This window comes from Euprymna scolopes, chromosome 11 (genome assembly GCF_053919585.1).
Source record: "Euprymna scolopes isolate OS-2025 chromosome 11, ASM5391958v1, whole genome shotgun sequence".
NCBI classification, from domain to species: Eukaryota; Metazoa; Mollusca; class Cephalopoda; order Sepiida; family Sepiolidae; genus Euprymna; species Euprymna scolopes.
In genome coordinates this window covers 35,577,519-35,599,763 of record NC_136492.1, presented here as the reverse complement: position 1 = coordinate 35,599,763, position 22,245 = coordinate 35,577,519, and the positions used below count along the sequence as shown (strand labels likewise).

The 22,245-nt window shown below is 26.7% G+C and overlaps 1 protein-coding gene across 8 annotated transcripts in view; it reads right to left on the bottom strand.

The window, feature by feature from the left end:
• Positions 1 to 22,245, bottom strand: part of LOC145287828 (uncharacterized) — a 1,009,440-nt gene that overhangs the window by 69,916 nt on the left and 917,279 nt on the right. For 2 of the 8 annotated variants that reach the window (XR_013869202.1, XR_013869203.1), the window contains one exon: positions 4,814 to 4,846. The exons of the other annotated variants lie outside the window; for them this stretch is intronic. The gene's annotated coding sequence lies outside the window, so the exon portion shown is untranslated. The remainder of the gene's footprint in view (positions 1 to 4,813; positions 4,847 to 22,245) is intronic. 8 annotated transcript variants of the gene reach the window in all.

The following is a 22,245-nucleotide window of genomic DNA, read 5'->3' as shown; positions in this document are numbered from 1 at the left end:
TGAAAGACACACAAAAAGGTCATAATGTTTCAAACGAGTTCGGAAATGAAAATTTCGTTCAGCCATATCTCACGAGATTCATGTGTTTTTTTGTATTCATAAACGTTATTATTTTACGATAATATTTTGTCCAGTAATAATATTTTAAATGTAATAAATCGTATGAAGTTCTTATATCACTTTACTTTTTCAACATATTTTTTCCTTGTCTTCTAATTGTGTTATAATTTTGTTATAATTTTGTTATAGTTTTGTTATAGTTTTGTTTGTAATTTTGTCATAGTTTTGATATAATTTTGTTATTTTTTTGTTATAGATTTCTTATATTTTTCACAGTTTTACTACAATTTTATTATAGTTTTGTTACAGTTTGTTATAATTTTATGATAGTTTTGTTATAGCTTGTTATAATTTTGTTATAGTTTTGTTACGGTTTGTTACAGTTTTGTTATAATTTTGTTATAGTTTTGTTATAGCTTTACATCTGATAAAGAAGAGGAATTTCTACGTTTTAATAAGTTGGTGTTTCTCTTTCATGGCTGACCAACCTTCACTTTTGACGCTTACAATTCTGCTTTTTTGTCTTATTATTCAACAGCGTGTCCGTCTTTATTCAACGCAGCCATTAATTGAGTCATATTTTGCCCAGATGATGACTTTTGTCTCTGATTGCAATGTTGAGTGAAATATGGTCTGAAATTTTTCCTTGTTTAATCACGACAAGTAAATCGCTTGACTGTCGATCTTTACTTAATTTTGTTCTACTCAACGTAGATAGTCTCACATCTGAGAGACATCGAGTTAGTCATGTATTATGTTCTCTTTCTTTGTACAATAGGCTAAAGTCTACATCCTGTGATCGCGATATAATAATAATAATAATAATAATAATAATAATAATAATAATAATAATAATAATAATAATAATTCATATCGACTTTTGACATCGCTGTATAAAGAGAAACACTTTATGGACATTAAAAAGTTTTTTGTTCTAATCAAAGATTTTGTTACATAGTAAAGTTTTCAAACATATTTGTTAAAAATGATTTTACTCCATCTATACTTCCACTACAAAACAAAAGGATAAAAGACGTGTCCAAAACACAAACGAACTTTTTTCTGGTTATTTAAAGAACTTTCGCTGTTGAAAATAACTTTCTTGAATTCATAATAATTTAATATATAGTAAATGCCCCCATCCCCATATTTCTATTCAAAAATATGTTTATATATACACATATATATGAATATGCATATATATATATATATATATATATATATATATATATATAAACATGCACGTACATTTATATCTATGCATTTACACAAACACATACACATATGTATAAATCATCTTCGTAATCTAGTACAAAATGATATTTTCATATTACTTTCTGGGAAGATGCACCACTCCCTTGTAAAACATTCACAGCTCGTCTAATATCACTGCAAAATAATCATTCCTTCCTGTGTAGCGCTTTAACTAAACGTAACTTTTTATGAATAAAGTCTCTTTTTAAAAGATTCCCACCTGTTTAATTCAGTACTACATAATAGCTCCTCTATTTCTACAATATTATCACCTTCACGTCTTATGTAAAAACAAATTATAAAAAGAACAATTTTCTTACGGAATAAAATTCTTTATTTTCATCCGAGTGTTTCCAGTTCTCTTACAGTAATGGTTATTTTACATCTGACAGTTTTGAAAGAAAGGACTTGGCCTGCCTTGATAGAGTTCAAAATAGACTTCGTAGCCTCGTAGGAGATGTCCTTTTCTCTTCTCTGCAACCTCTATCTCACAGAAGAGATGTTGCGAGTTTGTCTCTGATGTATCGTTATTTTCATGGAAAGTGTTCGAATGAGCTTCAATCTATGGTCCCCCTCGCAAAATTTTCACAAGAAACACTCGTCTAGCTGTAAACACTATCAATAATTCCCCCCACTCTTTATCTGTGCCTAAACCTAAACGTAGATTCCATGAACAAAGCTTTTTTATTAGAACTGCACGCCTGTGGAATTGTCTTCCGTTTTCCTGCTTTCTGGCTGACTACAATATGGTTGTCTTCAAGTCTAACGTAAATAAGTTATTGATGAGCCGTTCGATATAAGTTATCAAATTTACCAAATTTTCATTACTAATGATTATTATATCGTCCAATTTCTACTGTACACTCTTTAACCCTTATCCTTGAGTGGCCTCTTGGCCTTGATAATGAGTTGATACCTATGAAAAAAAAAGAAAAAGTCCAATGTGAACAAGTTCTAATTGAATCGTCCCCCTAAGTAATCCAAGTTTCAAAATTCCCACTGTTTACTATGCTAAAATCACAATGACTAATGTATACCTATTAACCCTTATCCTCGAGTGGCCTCTGGGCCTTGATAAGTGGTGACGCCCTTGTAAAAAAAATATTGATTTATCTATTAAAAATGATTAATAGTATGTATAATGCATGTTTTTAGAATTGCATTGAGAAGATAGTCTGAAAAGGCACAAGAAACAGTTAATAGCTAAACTAATAATGAGTAATAAATGTCTATTTATTCTACTGAAATTACCAATAATCCAATATTTTCTATCCACAAATAAAAATATCTTAAAATATTTGTATCTATTGCAAATATTATTCCTGATTTACTGAGGCCGCATTTCCCTTACCAATCATATACAAAGAATAAGGAGAGAACTGTGATTGATAATACAGACTGGTCACTAGAAAAGCGGTAAATTTGAAAAAACTTCGTGATTGCTATTTTTTTATTGGTTCTTTTGTTGGTGAAGTGCACGGACGACATTTTGAGTATCTATAAGTATAATATAACACTTGTCTTTGTAAAAATTATTCTTTGTAAAAATAACTCGTTGTTTGATAAATTTCCTGCTTTTCTAGTATATCATCCATATAACGTGGCCATTTGATTGCCTAACTTTAACATGTGATTCGTGGAAGATATTAAAATTGGAATCTCGAATGTTGTCAGCTCTCTAATTAAACATCACATCATGTATCACTCTGAGAAATATTCCACAATGACAATTTTCTGTAAAGTCACAGGTTCTATTTTCCTTTAAATAATCTAAATATTAGATATAAATCTTTACAAATAAAATACGATATTTAAAAATAGGGCTCATTGAGTTGTATTGGAAATTATTTCCCGCACGAAAGAAAGAGTTCTTTTTATGAATGCCTCTCACCACAACGTGTTGACCTTTCACTTTGGAAATTCAATTTTCCTCCAATTTTCCGAAGTAAATTGAAAACATTTTTTGACTTATGCAGCCTGTGAAAGTTACGATTCAGTAAAAACCAAAACTGTTTTTCTATCAACTACTTTTTTGGTTATTCCTCAATGCGACATTATTTAAATTTGAGAGAAAAAATGTGCTTATTACCTTTAAAAATAGCGGGGGAAAGAGAGGGAAGATATCGAGAGAAATAATTGTAGATACAGTGAGATAAAATTTGAAGTGAATAACAGGGAAGTTGGTGCGGAGAACCGCTCTAGAGATTGTACACGAATTTGATTTGTTCGTTCAATTGCCATCTATACTTGTTAGACCATTCAATGCCATTGCACAATACCTATGGAAAACGATCCATTAATTGAACTCATATTGTTATTCTGCAGACAGCTCAGGTAAATGGCAGACATATACAAACAGAGTAAGTCCTTCATTAACCAAAGTAGATGTGAATAATTCAAATTCGGCATAGGCTATTTCATGATAATAGACAGTATATTCAGGCTTCTTACACAAAAAATATATAAGTGCGTGTTTGTGACAGAGAGAGAGAGAGAGAGAGAGAGAGAGAGAGAGAGAGAGAGAGAGTTTATTAATTAAAAGCTTATCACAGTCCATGTGAAATATTTTTCTGAATCGGTCAGTGTAGATTGTGAAATTTTACAATTTACAATATAGAAGTGATTTCGTTTATTTTTCTAATTTTGTTAAGCGTTATTTTTTTGGCGTTGTTCAGATATAAGTTCGGCTATTCTTACCAAGATTTTCAAATTGTTTTAAGCGAGAGTAAGGCAAGAAATCAAGCATATTTAGGAAATGAAATATGAACAAGAAATAAAATTATGAGAAAAGTTCGTATCATCTAGAAGTGCCTAATAAATAGATAAACCAATGATATCGCGCAGGAACTTCCTAGACATGGCTATGAAAAGGACACTTTACTAAGGAGAGCCGCACAAAACAACGCATAAAAGCCAATACAGACAATAGCCAGGAAAGCAGTAAATCTAGATTCTCTGGAAAATACAGAGAACAGTAAACCACATGATAAAAATACAGCAAGCTATCCCAAAATGAAAACAAAAACAAACATAACTAGCTTGGGAAAGAAGTCCACAAGAAGCATCACAGGTGAATGTATTTTCTACATACAATTAAATGCTACACACACAAATCGCTGTGAGTATTGAAAATGAAAGATATGAAATCCTCTGAGATATGGATATACAAACATACAAACTCATTAAAGCAAGGAGACCGGGCGTTATAACAGTCAACAAGAAGGAGAACATGCTAAATAATCAATTTCGCCGTTCCAACAATTCACATGGTAAATACTAATTAGACATAAAAAATAAGCAAACGCATTGATCTTTACAGAGAACCGAAGGAAATATGGAACATGGAATATGGACAAAATCACTGCAATGCTGATAAATAATTTGGAAATAAATTAGGATAAATTCAAAAGAAAAGATGATTTATACAATACAAAGCACGACACTGATAAAAAACAGTTGAAATATCATGAAAAATCCTCAAATACGGAAACCAACTCACATAAACAGATGACGCCGCCCAATCACAGGTAAACTGAAATAGAATAGCAGTTGGTAAACACAACTAAAAACATTGAAGACGAGAGGGAATGAAAAAGTTAAGGTAGATTTGAAAATTCCTATAATTCGATCCACAAAGTCGTGGTAGTACCTTGTTAGCATAGAATCAGAGAGCATTAAAAGACACAAGGACGATAGAGACATTAGAATACTTGTACGACTTACTGCGATTCACCCCCCCCAGCGGTCATTATCAGCGAGCTGAAGAAAATCCAATATTTTTTAAACCATAAACAGGTCATCTTATATCAGATTTGGAATGGGCGGTCTCGATGTTTTTCTGAGCTTCGTAAAATAAATATTGAAATATTTCTTTAAGTCAAGCACTTTGCCTGGGTTCTTTTCCACAAACACAACAGAGTTCTAAATGTATACCAACACAGACACCCGACGTTGCATGAGATTGAATGATGATCAAGGAATGTTTCACAATAACATATTTTTGTGGTCATCGAAATCAGCGAAATTTTGTCATCGAAATCAGTAAAATCGACCATTTTCTAATCAAATTGGGTGATTGCTTACTCAACGTTGGAGGCACAACGCTGCACACTGGATTGAAGATTCAACTGGTTCCTCGTAGTTATTTAGTTCACAATACATTATAGTCTATATTGCACTATAGAGAACCTACTGTTTATTTAAAAAAAATATTTTCATATCTAATCGAACATGGAATAAAATGATATATTGTTATTATTTTTTGTCATACAGCACTATCAACTTGTTAGGAACCATAGTTAACATATTTTTTATAATAACATTTTTTAAATAAATTATTCAACAATATATTTACCATGCTTCTCCAAAAGATTTACTCTACAAAATCGTGCCTTAATTGTTTTGCTCTTACATAATAATACTTTTTCTTATTTCATACATGATAATACTTAACAAAAGAGTTAATTCAAAAGCATTTTTATAACGAAATTATTCCTATTAAATTTTTTCACATAGATATTCTAATAAGTCGTCAAATTAACACTTCCCTGCTAATAGACTCTATACTCACTAGAATGTTTAAAGTTTAAGGCGGCTATCACACACGCATACATATAATTTTCTTTCTAGTTTATTATATTAACTTTTCCCCTTTATTTCGACATTTCAACACAGACCAAAATCCACACTTGTTCTTTACATACGACTAAATCTTATTTTTGTCCCTATTTTTAACAATATGTGATAAAACCTTTTAATATTAATATCCTATGACGCTTAATATCTGATAGTTATATTGAAAACTTTGCTTTGTGCTAGCTACATCACCTGAAGAGTTCACTAGTTACTAGTAACTAGCTGACTGAAACATGCTCTAAACTCTGTAGCAACATATTACTGCTTATGTAAAAAAACAAATAGAAAGCCAATGTAGCTTATACAGATGTAGAGTCCGTAATAAAAAATAGAAAAACATCTACAGCACATAAATCACGTGAAATTAAAAAAATCTGAAAAATAGAAAAAAAAGGAAAAGAGGGAACAAAATAAAAATATATAAATCAGATAAGAATAATTAGATGCTGTAGTATTAAAATTTTTCGGGCTTTACTACATCAGCCATAATTTAACATTAATTTTTAATTTTTAATTATAATCTTGATTATTCTGAGAAAATTGACAAATTATTCTTTAAATATTTTGTTTCTTTCACTTTATCTCAACGATTTGATTACAATCAATAATTTTAGTGTTTTAACCTTGTTTTAGCTCTAATTTTTAACTATTAATATTTTTGTAATCCTTACCATGTATATCAAATTTGCAAATCGCACATATCTTCATATTTCATAAGCTTTAACCTGTAGTAAATGTGTTGTATTTTATATATAATAAACATCAAGTCTCAGATTTATTGATTATACTTATAGTTAAATAATTATTTTAAATAACTTATTATTATTATTATTATTATTAATTTAATTATGATTATCATCATTATTATTATCATGATTATTATCATTATTATTATCATCATTAATATTCTTTTTACTATTACTATAATTGTTATTGTTATTATTATTATCATTATTATTATTGTTATTGTTATTATTATTGCTATAAATAATGTTATTATTTTGTTATTATTTTTGTTATGGTTATCGTTATTATACTTATCATTGTAAATATTTTGATTAATAGTATTGTTATTATTATAATTATTATTGTTAATCTTAATATTAATGTTATTGTTATTATTATTATTATTGTTAATATTATAATTATCATTATTATTTTCATCATAATTATTATTATTTTTGTATTTATTATTAATATACTTTTTATTATTTATATTATCATTATTATTACCATTTTATTATCAATATTATATTAATAATATTAGTTTTATTAATTTTGTTACCATGATTATTATGATCATTATTATTACCTTTATTATTGTTATCATTATTATTAATTTTGATATTGTAATTATTATCATTATTATCATAATATTATTATCACAATTATTATAATAACATTTTTAAACTCCTGGTTTAAAGCCGGTTTTGAGGGAAATCCTCTGGAAATTAATCCGATCCCTTTCCAGGGAGACGTTGATAAACGAAATCAGAATTCTATTAATATACCTTATTATCATTTTATTATTAATTTTTTATATTATTATGATTACTGATATCATTATTATTATTATTATTATTATTATTATTATTATTATTATTATTATTATTATTATTATTATTTTATTATCATTATTATTATCATAATTATTATTATTATGATGATCAATATTAATATTATTATAATCATTATTTGTTATTATTATTATTATTATTGTTGTTGTTATTATTGTTATTCTTCTTCTTCTTATTATTATTATTTTTATTATTATTACGGCGATAAATAATTTGGCTTCCTTTTTTATCACACGTGAATAAAATTAACATTTTAATCTTTTTAAGAAAATCACCTTCGCTAATCACAAAGTTCTTTCGTGACGATTTTGTCTTTGTCTTATTTTAAACTCATTTAACTCAAAAGCATGTCTTATTGTCTGAACACCTCTCTCCTTTAACATGGCCGGTCGCATGACGCTTGTCTTTCTTAAACTTTACCCTACAAGTACTATTGGCACTTCTTTCGTTTTTGGATTGTGTTCTTTTGTTTTGTTTTTTATTATTTGAATATAATTTTCAATTTTATACTTTTACTTTCTTCTTCTTCTTCGTCTCTTCCTCCTTCTTCTTCTCTTTCTTCTTCTTCTTCTTCTTTTTCTTCTACTTCTTCTTCTTATTCCTCTTATTATCATCATGTTTTATTACGGTATAATCACATTGATACACTTGTTCTCGTTGAACCTGGTCAGTACTAAATGGATGGACATTTGGGATTCCAGGTGATGTATGTGCTCTCCAATTATCTCAGCATTGTTTTTACTCATCCTGGACTTCTCCTTGCTACTGGATTCAAACGGTGCCGATTCAGGAGAGGTGTGATGTGTGGAATTGCGCATCCCTTGCTTCACAATTACACGTGCAGCTGCGCTCACAGGGGAGTATCATTTGTCTTTATCATTGTTATCATTTTTCTGTTCATTTTTCTGTTCTATATATTTTTCTATATATTTTTCTATATATTTTTCTATATATTTTTCTATATATTTTTCTATATATTTTTCTATATATTTTTCTATATCGTGTATTCCCCCTTTTATTTGCTCTTCTTTTTCTTTTTTTCACTCATTTGATGTGATTGAGATTTTGACAATGTTTATTACGGATTCTACTTTACATCGCCTGAAGAGGTCTATACTTATTATACTTGCAACTAGCTAACTGAAACATGCTTAGGAATGTGTAGTGATATGTAAATGCTTCTGATAAACAAAAAAAAGTATATTTATATATATATATATGTGTGTGTGTGTGTGTTTATATATATAGTATAAAGATTAATAATTTTAAATTATAAATCAGTTTCAAAAGGACTAACAGCAAAATCAAATTGGGCTCACAATCGTTTCGGAAACGATATTCATTAAAATTGGGAGAAAAACAAAAAAAAAAAAGACAAATTTTAAATACCTTATTGAGTTGCATTAGAAAATTTTAAAATTCCTTATTACATTAAAAAAATTGTTTTAAAGTTGGTCAGTACATAAATGCGCCTGTTGAAATGATCGAAATAATTATTCACGGCTTATTATTACATAATAACGTTGAGATAATGATGATGTAGTTTCTGATATTGATGTGCAGCAAAATGAGATGATAAGATTCTCCTTAGGAGTTATCTATCCTACATCATCTCCATCCAGACTAACGAGTCCGTTTATGAAGCATCCCTATCTTGTTGTTCCGGAAATATTCATATAATCAGGTTCCTCAGATGTGTTGTTGATCTCTCTGGCGTTCTAAAAACGAATTATAGGGTCTGAAGAATATTCTTCAGGAATGGAATTTCTTTATCAGACTTTCTATGGAAATCCTGATTTCAATCCCCGTTTATAGTAACGACCAGATGTTGATTTTCGTTGAAGTAGAAAGGGAATAGACAAACAGATAAAGAAAAAAGTTATGAAACAAAAGAAAAAAAAAACAAGGATTGGTGATCACAAAAACGTTTCGATTATATTTCCTTGTTATTAGCAAAGTGGCGACGGAAAGTACGAAACATCTGCAAAGCGACGCATTTTTTTATCTACTTATTTGTAATATATATATATATATATATATATATATATATATATATATATATACTAAATGATTACATATGTGCAAAAGTGAATCACGTGAAGCAATATACATGTATATATATATATATATATATATATATATATATATATATGTGTGTATATATATATAATTACGATTATGTATGGACTCTTGTCTCTTGTTAGCTATCTATCAACCAATATATTTTCCTGATTATATAATTATTTCTCATATGTGTATAATGTATAATCATATACCGACATTCACATTAACCATATATTAATTTAAAACATATCATACATAGTATCTCAATAAATATTGCGTTACATGACACTATTTAAAACAACTTATGCATCTCTTCATCTTTCTCACACCTATATATAAATAGTATTTGGTTAGGCCAAGTCTGTCTAACTATATATTTAGCAAACTTATATATATATATATATATATATATATATATATATATATATATATATATATATATATATATGCGTGTGTGTGTGTGTTTATTTTTGCAAACATTAGTGGCTATACATACATACATGTTACATCAGTGCCTATTGGCAGAGAGATCATATTATCACCCAAAATCATTATACATACTTAATTCAATAACATTTCTGATATATATATATATATATATATATATATATATATATATATATATATATATATATATATATATATATATATGTATATATATAGTGCTTTTATCCACCTTTAACTAACAAAATATGGGCAATTACTAATGAATTGATGTAAAGAGGGAAGTTAAAACAAGTATCTTGAATCCCTATTTTGCATTAAGATTTGTAATAATATTAGCACTTAATGGTCTATAATAACTCGTTCCTAGCCGCGATTTCTCAGTGTTATTAGCATCTGAATACTTAGCCTTATCTATTTTCCTGACAATTGTCTAATACTTTTTTACTATGTATACGTTGATATCGAAGAAAAAAGTCTATTATGCATACATATTGACATCTACCTAAGTGTATGTTCACACATTTTTGTGAATATAAAATTAATATGTAAGTTGGATGTGTAAACACACAGAACATACGATTATACAACAATATCTCCTCATTTATACATATTGAATATAGATAAATTTATGCATATGGAACATGGATATATTTATACATATTGAACATGGATACATTTATACATATTGAATATGGATTCATTTATACATATTGAATATGGATACATTTATGCATATTGAATATGGATACATTTATACATATTGAACATGCACACATTTATACATATTAAACATGGATATATTTATACATATTTAACATGGACACATTTATACATATTGAACATGGATATATTTATACATATTAAACATGGATATATGTATACATATTTAGCATGGATACATTTATACATATTGAACATGGATATATTTATACATATTGAATATGGATATATTTATACATATTGAATATGGATACATTTATACATATTGAACATGGATACATTTATAAATATTGAATATGGATATATTTATACGTATTGAATATGGATATATTTATACATATTGAATATGAATATATTTATACGTGTTGAATATGGATATATTTATACATATTGAACATGGATACATTTATACATATTAAATATGGATACATTTATCCATATTGAACATGGATACATTTATACATATTGATTATTGATACATTTATGCATATTGGACATGGATACATTTATACGTATTTAATATGCACACATTTATACATATTGAATATAGTTACATTTATACATATTGAATATGGATACATTTATACATATAAAACATGGATACATTTTTACATATTGAACATGGATACATTTATACATATTGAATATGGGTACATTAATACATATTGAATATGGATACATTTTTTTCATATTGCACATGTATATATTTATATATATATATATATATATATTGAATATGTGTACATTTATACATATATAAAATTGATGCCTATACATATTGAATATGGATAAATTTATACATATTGAATATGGATATATTTATACATATTAAATATGGATACATTTATACATATTGAATATGGATACATTTATACATATTGCACATGTAAAAATGTATACATATTGAATATAGATATATTTATACCTATTGAATATGGATACATTTATACATATTGAACATTGATACATTTATACATATTGGATATGGATGCATTTATACATATTGAACATGGATACATTTATACATATTGAATATGGATACATTTATACATATTGAATATGGATACATTTATACATATTAGAAAAGGGATACATTTATACATATTGAACATGGATGCATTTATACATATTGAACATGGAAACATTTATACATATTGAATATGTATACATTTATACATATTGAATATATATACATTTATACATATTGAATATGGATACATTTATATACATTGAATATTGATATATTTATACATATTGAATATGGATACATTTATGCATATTGAACATGGATATATTTATACATATTGAATATGGACACATTTATTTATATAGAATATGGATATATTCATACATATTGATTATGGATACATTTATACATATTGAATATGGATGTATTTATACATATTGAATACGAATACAGTTATACATATTGAATAGGGATGCATTTATGCATATTGAATATGTATATATTAATACATATTGAATATAGATAAATTTATACATAATGAATATGGGTGTATTTGTACATATTGCATATGGATATATTTATACATATTGAATATAGATACTTTTATGCATATTGAATATGGATACATTTATACATATTAAATATGGATATATTTATACATATTGAATATGGATACATTTATACATATTGAATATAGATGCATTTATACATATTCAATATTGATATATATATATACATATTGAATATGGATATATTTATACATATTTAATAAGGAGTAATTTATACATATTGAATATGGATATATGTATACATATGAAATAAGGATACATTTATACATATTGAATATGAATACCTTTATGCATATTGAATATGGATGGATTTATACATATTGAATCTTGATACATTTATACCTATTGAATATGGATATATTTATACATATTGAATATGGATACATTTATACATATTGAATAGGATATATTTATACATATTGAATATTGATACATTTATACATATTGAAAATTATGCATTTATACATATTGAATATGGATGTATTAATACATATTGAATGTAGATTTATTAATGCATATTGAATATAGATACATTTATACATATTCAATATGGATATATTTATACATATTGAATATGGATACATTTATGCATATTGAAAATGGATGTATTTATACATATTGAATATAGATACATTTATACATATTGAATATGGATGAATTTATACATATTGAATATGAATACATTTATACATATTAAATGTGGATGCATTTATACATATTGAATATGGATATATTTATACATATTGAATATGAATACATTTACACATATTGAATATAGATATATTTATATATATCTTTTATGGATATATTTATACATATTGAATATGGATACATTTATACTTATGTAATATGGATGCATTTAATATTGGATATGGATATATTTATACATATTGAATATGGATACATTTATACATATTGAATATTGATATATTTATACATATTGAATATGGATACATTTAGGCATATTGAATATGGATATATTTATACATATTGAATATTGATATATTTATACATATTGAATATGGATACATTTATGCATATTGAATATGGATGTATTTATACATATTGTAATATGGATACATTTATACATATTGAATATGGATACATTTATACATATTGAATATGGATACATTTATACATATTGAATATGGATACATTTATACATATTGAATATGGATATATTTTACATATTGAATATTGATATATTTATACATATTGAATATGGATACATTTTTGCATATTGAATATGGATGTACATATACATATTGAATATGGATGCATTTATACATATTAAATGTGGATGCATTTATGCATATTGAATATGGATATATTTATACATATTGAATATGGATACATGTATACATATTGAATATGGATACATTTATACATATTTAATATGGATATATTTATACATATTGAACATGGATACATTTATACTTATGTAATATGGATGCATTTAATATTGAATATGGATATATTTATACATATTGAATATGGATACATTTATACATATTGAATATGGATGCATTTATACATATTGAATATGGATATATTTATACATATTAAATATGGATACATTTACACATATTTAATATGGATGCATCTATACATAGTTAATATGGATATATTTATATATATTGAATATGGATACATGTATACATATTGAATATGGATGCATTTATACATATTCAATGTGGATATATTTATACATATTGAATATGGATATACTTATACATATTGAATATGGATACATTTATACATATTGAATATGGATGCATTCATACATATTAAATATTGATACATTTATACATATTCAATATGGATACATTTATACACTAATACAACATCCATACATGGATATTCACTTGTACATACCCAACCACGTACCCACCCATATATAGTAGTCCAGACCATCAGCATATATACACATACACACATAAATCTACACATACAAAACATACACATAGATGCACACGCATTTGTGCATTCTTACCAAAATCCGCACACGCACACATACACACACATATAAAACATTAGTATTTCTAAGAATAAATGAAAGATTTTTCCACTTTTTCATTTTGTTACTCATTTACCATATGATTAATTTATCTGATATTACACTTTTTTATGTTTATATATAGTCTGTCCATTAAACGCATACGTATATACGATGCATATATCGTTAATGTGACTATATCTATATGAATATACATAATTGCACATAAATACAAAAATACACAGACACAGACATATATATATACACATATATATATACATATACATATATACATATACATATATATATACATATACATACACACACACACACACATATATATATATATATATATAGATAGATAGATAGATAGATAGATAGATACGTGTGTTTATGTGTGTCTCACCAGCAAATATTTGTATACAGGTCTGTTCATATATTCTTATTTTTTTGTTTATTTGTTTCAGCGTGTCGCGTTGCCATCTATTTGAATCCCTTTTAATCTATGTAAACACAAGTCTCAATGCGTATAGAAAAAATATATGGTCTAAGAATAAACCCTAGGTATTTTTATAAACATCGTTGACATCTATTTTTAATCACTTTAAGGCTTTTAAGTTTAATCACATCTATTTTTAATCACTTTTAATCTATGTAAACACAAGTCTCACTGCGCATAGAAAAAAGTGTATTGTCTAAGAATAAACCCTAGATATTCTTTATAAACATCGTTGACATCTATTTTTAATCACTTTAAGGTTTTTAGTTTAATTACATCTATTTTTAATCACCTTTAATCTATGTAAACACAAGTCCCAATGCGTATAGGAAAAAAATATATGGTCTAAGAATAAACCCTAGATATTCTTTATAAACATCTATTTCCACGCATATATATATATATATATATATACATATATATATATATATATATATATATATATATTAATATTTATACATATCGGCATTAAGTATTCAGCCACATTATAATCCATGTTTCTTTTGTTAAACATATTTCTAGAAGTATATATTGCTGTTGTATATTTGTTATTTAAAATAATTTTCATCACTTTCGTCAAGTTGCATTTTTAATCATAATTTTTATATCCAATGTATTCATCTCACAATAAGTCATATTCTGCATTTCGTTGAGTTAGAACGGATTTTATTCACACGATCTGGTGTTTGTATTGCTTACAGCAATTGTACCAAAGCAAAGAAATGTTTTTTCACTATCTTTCTTAAATAACTATGTTTCATTTAATACTATTCTGTTTAGGGGTTATTTGGCTTAAATTGTACTGATCCACTACTTTATCCTTTCCACTGACTTTCTATGTTATTTCTTTTTTGTGGAATATTGAAGAAAAATGTGATTCGAGATTTTAAACCGTTAATGATTTTATTTCGTTTGTTTTTTCATAACTTATTGTCAGGATATTCTTTTAAAAACAATTAATTTTATTTCGTTTGTTTTTTCATAACTTATTGTCAGGGTATTTAAAAAAATAATTTTATTTTGTTTGTTTTTTCATAACTTATTGTCAGGATATTCTTTAAAATAATTTTATTCTGTTTGTTTTTTCATAACTTATTGTCAGGATATTTAAAAAAAAATTAATTTTATTTTGTTTGTTTTTTCATAACTTATTGTCAGGATATTCTTGAAAAAAATTAAATTTTTTACTGATTCTAATTTAACATTAAATAATATTTCTCGGTCTTTAAAATCTAATTATTTCAATTTCATCAGCCAGGCATAAAAACAAGATGAGTTTAATGAAGTACAGTCGTTGGCTTTCATAGCAGTTTTATTTTGATTATAGGCGTTTATTTTCTCTGATAAATTTCTAGTAATGCAACGAAATTTTCATATGCAACATTCATTGAGAGTGTATGCCGATAGGATCTTTTTTAAAATGTCATTCGGGTATTTGCTATGTGAAATATTACGAGGCCTAGATTTTCCTCAGTTTATATTTTAAGCTTGGTATCCCACCGAAGAAGTAGGACATTCATTACTTAGCGAGAATTGAAGAGTGGTTCCTTGATAATCCGTCATAACTTTTCCCTTTTACTGCGATAAATTCTGGCTTTTCATCTTTGAAATATTTAATATTTTTTCATTATTAGACTTATATTTTTAATTCCACCGGAAATAAAAAGAAAGCGATAAAAGATAGCAATGTCCGCTGCCTAGATCCAAAGAAAAACTTATATAGAGATATATGCTTGTTTTGTGCCCAGGACGCATATATAGAAAGGATTGACGGTAGAAATGTCAAAATGCAGAAGCAGCATATCCAAAAATGAAGAAAATTTAAAAACCTCATTTACACAAATGGCATCGGTGTAGTAAAATCAAGGTATCGTTACAGTCCATATCATGGAGTAAGGATGATGATAAAAAATTAAAACGATTGATTATACACTGCTCATATTTTGTATGAAGGCATTCGATTAATCAATCAGTCATTTTCTTTGGTGGTTTGTGCAATTCGATTTGGTTCACATTTAATCAAGTTTCTCTTCGAATGAACACGTGTTGAAGTATTTGACCGATAGAACAGGTTGGGTGTATTAGGTCGTTGAAACCTTCGAAATGAATGAGTAGAAAAATAGAGCGAACAAAAAAGGCTTGGTTGTATTTGAATAACTATTTTCTGCAATGTGATATAATTAAATAACTTGAAAATGCCTTCGGCGAACAGTAAAATTTCCAGCAATAAGATGAGAATGGAATATATATATATATATATATATATATATATATATATATATATATATATATATGAGTGTGTGTGTGTAAGTGTGTGTTTGTGTGTGTGCGTGTGTTTATACATATGTGTGTACAAACTGAAAACACAAATGTGTGTGTATAAACTGAAAACAAATATATACACACATATAGTTAATATACGTATACGTACATATGTATGAGAGAGTATACCCACACACACACACACACATATATATATATATATATATATATATATATATATATATATAACTTTTTATTTCTGTGAACAATTGCATATGACTCTCACCTTTTGTGCTAAGTGAAATCGCCGGTGGCCATTAGCAATAAAGCAAAACACCCTCAGCTATTATTGAGAACGCGAATTCAAACATGTTAAAACTAGTTGCATGAAACCTCTTTCGAACATTTCCATATCCATGCATATTAAGACCTGATTGGACGACTCCGCATTAACGCAGGTACCTCGCTACACGCGGTTTTTATTTGATATGCACTCGCATTAAATTTCTTACGCCGCTGTCCTTATTGTAGTAATTGATAATGAAACTTTTTCTTTGTTTCTTTTGAATTCTTTTAACTATTGCCTTTTGTGGTTGTCTTCCGTTGTTGCATATTGATACAACACACGTTCTATAAATGTGTGTAGGTATTTTGCAAATAAAGACTCTCCAAATAAAGTATAAAAAGACGACGATTGAAAATTCCATTGTCGACATTTGACGAATTGACAACGGCACGTAAATAGATTGAAATAAATAATCGCACGTATCGCTTGTTCATATTTTAATCGAAATTCGAAGATGAACATCATGATAAGCAGACACCATCATGATTTGCTTTCGTTCTTTTCGTCTAATTTCTTTCTTTTCTATATGTCTTTCTCTTTTTCTTGCTCTTGTTATTTTTCTTTATAATTTCTTTCTTCCTTCTTCTGTCTCTCTTTTCTTTATTCTTTTTTACCCTAAGTATTTCATTCCTTCCATAAATTTTCCTTCTTTTACTTTTTTTCGTTTCCATCCTCGTTGCCGCATTTCTTTTTTTCCACCCAAGTTTAATTCTTCCTTTTATTTTCTTTAATTCATTTTTTTTCAACTGTTATTTATTCATTCTTCTATAACCTTTTATTTTGTGCTTTATTTTCGTTTTTACGTTTGATTTTTTTATTCTTTTCTTTTTTAATCCATCGTCCGTTTTACATCAGTATCGTCTTTACTTGTGCGCTATTTTTCATTTATTTCGTTTTCTCTCATATATCGTTGTTCATTTTATTTTTGTTGCTGGTTTAGTGTTTAATTCATTATTCTTTTCTCTATTTGTAATTTATATTTCTCATTGTTTTTTTTTAATTTTCTGTTGGTTTTGTGCCGTTTTTTTCGTTATTATTTCCTTTTATTCGTTCTAGATTTCTGTGTTCTTATCTCATTCATTTCTTTTCTCTTAGCATTTCCAAATTGTAAAATTTAGATATGCTCTCTTTAACATATCTCGTAAGATGTCTCGTTCTGAATGAGATCTTGCTTAATTAACATAAACTGAAATAATGGTCGGAATGCTATACGATACATGACATTAAACCTCCCATCAAATAATAATTTAAAAAAAGACTAAGCGGCCAACGTTCTGTTCTAAAGAAAAAAAACGTACTTTCTTGAGTTTTTCTTCTCAAAGAAATAATTATGCAATTAATTATGACCATTTGTTCAAAAAGTTATCGTCCCTGAAGTCAAGAATTTCCGTAGTTGAAGTAGATATGATTCAAATAAAATATCGCGGTGTTCTTTAGCCAAATATATATATACACACACACACACACACATATTTATATATATATATATATATATATATATATATATATATATATATATATATATATATAATGAATAATACTATTATATGTTTCTGATTCAAGAAAATGTATCAAATTTTAGAATAAAGCTTAAGGGTTCTAAAAAGGATACCGAAATTCATGTAAACCTAATGACTATTGATTAAATTCAATGCAAATCAAAAAAATATAGATTTACAAATGGGAGAGTATGTCCAAATTATAACCTGTAAAACACATGTACACTACTTTCAAACAACTAAAAAAATTTGTATTACCTGATGTCTCATACCTATTGTAAATATTTAATCTCAATCAGAAGTATTGAATTTTAACAATGGGCTTCCCCTCAATTTTTCTTAAATCTAAATTAAATTAACAAAGCCTATATTTGTACCTCGTACGAAAATGCGTTTCAAATTTTGTAATAATGGGTTAATCAATCTAGAAGTGAATCCAGTTCATATAGAATATATAAACATATAAACGTATCTTCGTTATATAAAGATTCGTTACATTATCATATTAATTGTAATGAATTTGAGGAAATAGTGTATTTTTAATTTGGTAAATAGTATATACTAATTTTCATAAGTATATAAGCGTACTTAATGATCCGTCGTCCCTGCTAGCTTATAAAAATACTTTTAACAAAAGGGCAACAATAATATCAGAGCGTCTCTATTTACGCTGATCATCTACAGAATGCCAACATCAATCTATTACATATGAATGAGTTCGCTGTGCAATTTTCACAGGCCCCACTAGAACTTATATTTATACGACAGCGTGTGTGTTATTTTCTGTGTCACGCTAACATTTTTTCTCGAGTGACAGTCATTTAATTATTATGACCTTCCATTTTTTGTAATAAATAATTTTACCAAGAATTCCTCATAAATTTTGGTTCCGGTTTCAATTATAGCCGATGGCACTAAAGTCATCTATTTTCTTTTTAAATAATTTTATCAAAATTCTTCATTAGTTTTGGTTTCGATTTCGATTAAGGATTATGGCACTCAAGTCATCAATTTAAAAAAAAACTTATCAAGAATTCTTCATACGTTTTGATTTCGAGTTCGATGAGAGCTGATAGCACTGAAGTCATTTATTTTTCTTTATAAAAAATTAACCCAGAATGCTTCATAAGTTTTGGTTTCAGTTTCGATTATAGCTGATTCACCCAAGTTATATGCATATTTTTAATAGTGAAATCACAACTTTATAACAGAAAAGAATCGATAGAAAATTGACTCTAAATACGAAATCTGCATAAATTAAAATATCATATTTAAGCGTATTTTACAACCAGGCTACGCCGGGCGTCCCTACCTGCTTAGATAAATACTTTTGCAGTTTTAACGAAAGAGCTAGAATAATGTCAGGGCGTTTCCATTTAAGCTAAACATCCACAGAATACCAACATCGATATATAATATATGAAAGAGTTCGCTGTAGAATTTATACAGATCCTGTTTGTCTGTATATTAATACTATAGTTTGTGTGTCATTTATTTTGTGTGTTACGCTTACATCAGAATCGTTAATTGTTATGGATATCTATTTCTTGCAATAAATAATTTCACCAGGAATTCTCCATAAGTTTTGGTTTCGGTTTCGATTATAGCTGATGTCATAGAAGTCATTTATTTCATTTTTTCATAAATAATTTTACTAAGAATCTATATATTAATATGTTAGTGTGTTTGTTATTTGTTTATTTTTCTGTGTCACGCTTACATCAGAGGCGTTAATTGTTATGGACTTCATATCTTGTAAGAAATAAATTTACCAAGAATTCTTCATAATTTTTGGTTTCGGTTTCGATTATAGCTGATGGCACTCAAGTCTTTATTTTTTTATAAATAATTTTACCAAGAATTATTCACCGTTTACGGTTTCGGTTTCGATTATAGCTGATGACACTTAAGTCATTGATTTTTTTATACATAATTTTATCAAGGATTATTTATAAGTTTGGGTTTCGGTTTCGATTATAGGCGATGCCACTCCAGTAATCTATTTTAGTTCATATATAATTTAATCAAGAATTCTTCAGAAGTTTCGGTTTCGGTTTCAGTTATGGCTGAATGAACACAAGTCTTATATATATATATATATATATATATATATATATATATATATATATATATATATAACTACTTCATTTACTCACATAAATTTAATATACGAAAGTATAGATTTATGCGTAAACTTTAAGTATTTACTTCAAAAGTCCTCAATACGTAGGTAGAGTTAGTTAGCTTAATCGCCATATATATTTTATAAATTACTATATATATATATATATATATATATATATATATATATATATATATATATATATATATATTATTATACTGTTGGTAGAATTTTTCAGTAACTCATTACAAAGTAACTCATAACAACACAATATGTCATTCCAAAGAGTGCTCAATGCATGGAACAGAGCAATATAGTAGCTAGTACGCAGGCAACTTTTAAAGAAAGATTCTATGGGCATACTAATCTTTTGCATACTACAACTTTTAAAGAAAGATTCTATGGGCATACTAATCAAAAATACGAAAAACACACATCATTATCACTTCAATATTGGAAATTGATAAAGGAGAATAAAACTCCAAAGTTAGAATGGCGGATCATAAGAAGATCGAAAGTATGTAATTCATTACACGCACCGTGCTTTTTATGCCTTCATGAAAAATTAGAAATAACGAATTTTAAAGACCGGGAGAAACTATTGAACATTAAACAGGAAACAGCAATTTCCTGTAAACATTTCCAAATACATTCACTGAAAAAAATGACAAGAATATTAACGAATTAATCATACCATCGACTTATATATTGTAATATGCTTTATTATTTATTTCAGGATTTTAAACGCTAAATCTTATTTATTTACTTATTTATTTTAAACGCCAAATCTATTTTAAACGCTAAATTTTTAACGAAGAATCTATTAAATTTTATAAAAATAATTTTTAGTGAAATTTTTACCGTGAATAATATAATTAGACTTAGTTACTAATATTCTTCACCATATTGTAAGAGTAATTTGTATATATATAAATGTTCACGTTTGTTTGTATATAGGTCGGTACTTTTGTATTATATAGAGAAATAGCGCTAAATTTATAGTTTAGTAATATATGTATATATTTATATCTCGATTTTAAGTGGAAAAAAAAACCTTAGTTAAATTTATTGATTGCTCTGATATTGGAGTAATAGTTCTAAAAATCCGTATTAACAAAATAAACGAAAAACAATTATAATTATAATGGTTGGAGCTAGAAAATGTAATGCAAACTTATAATAAATCTGCTTCAGAATTATACCTTGAAAAACCTAACATTATTTTGTG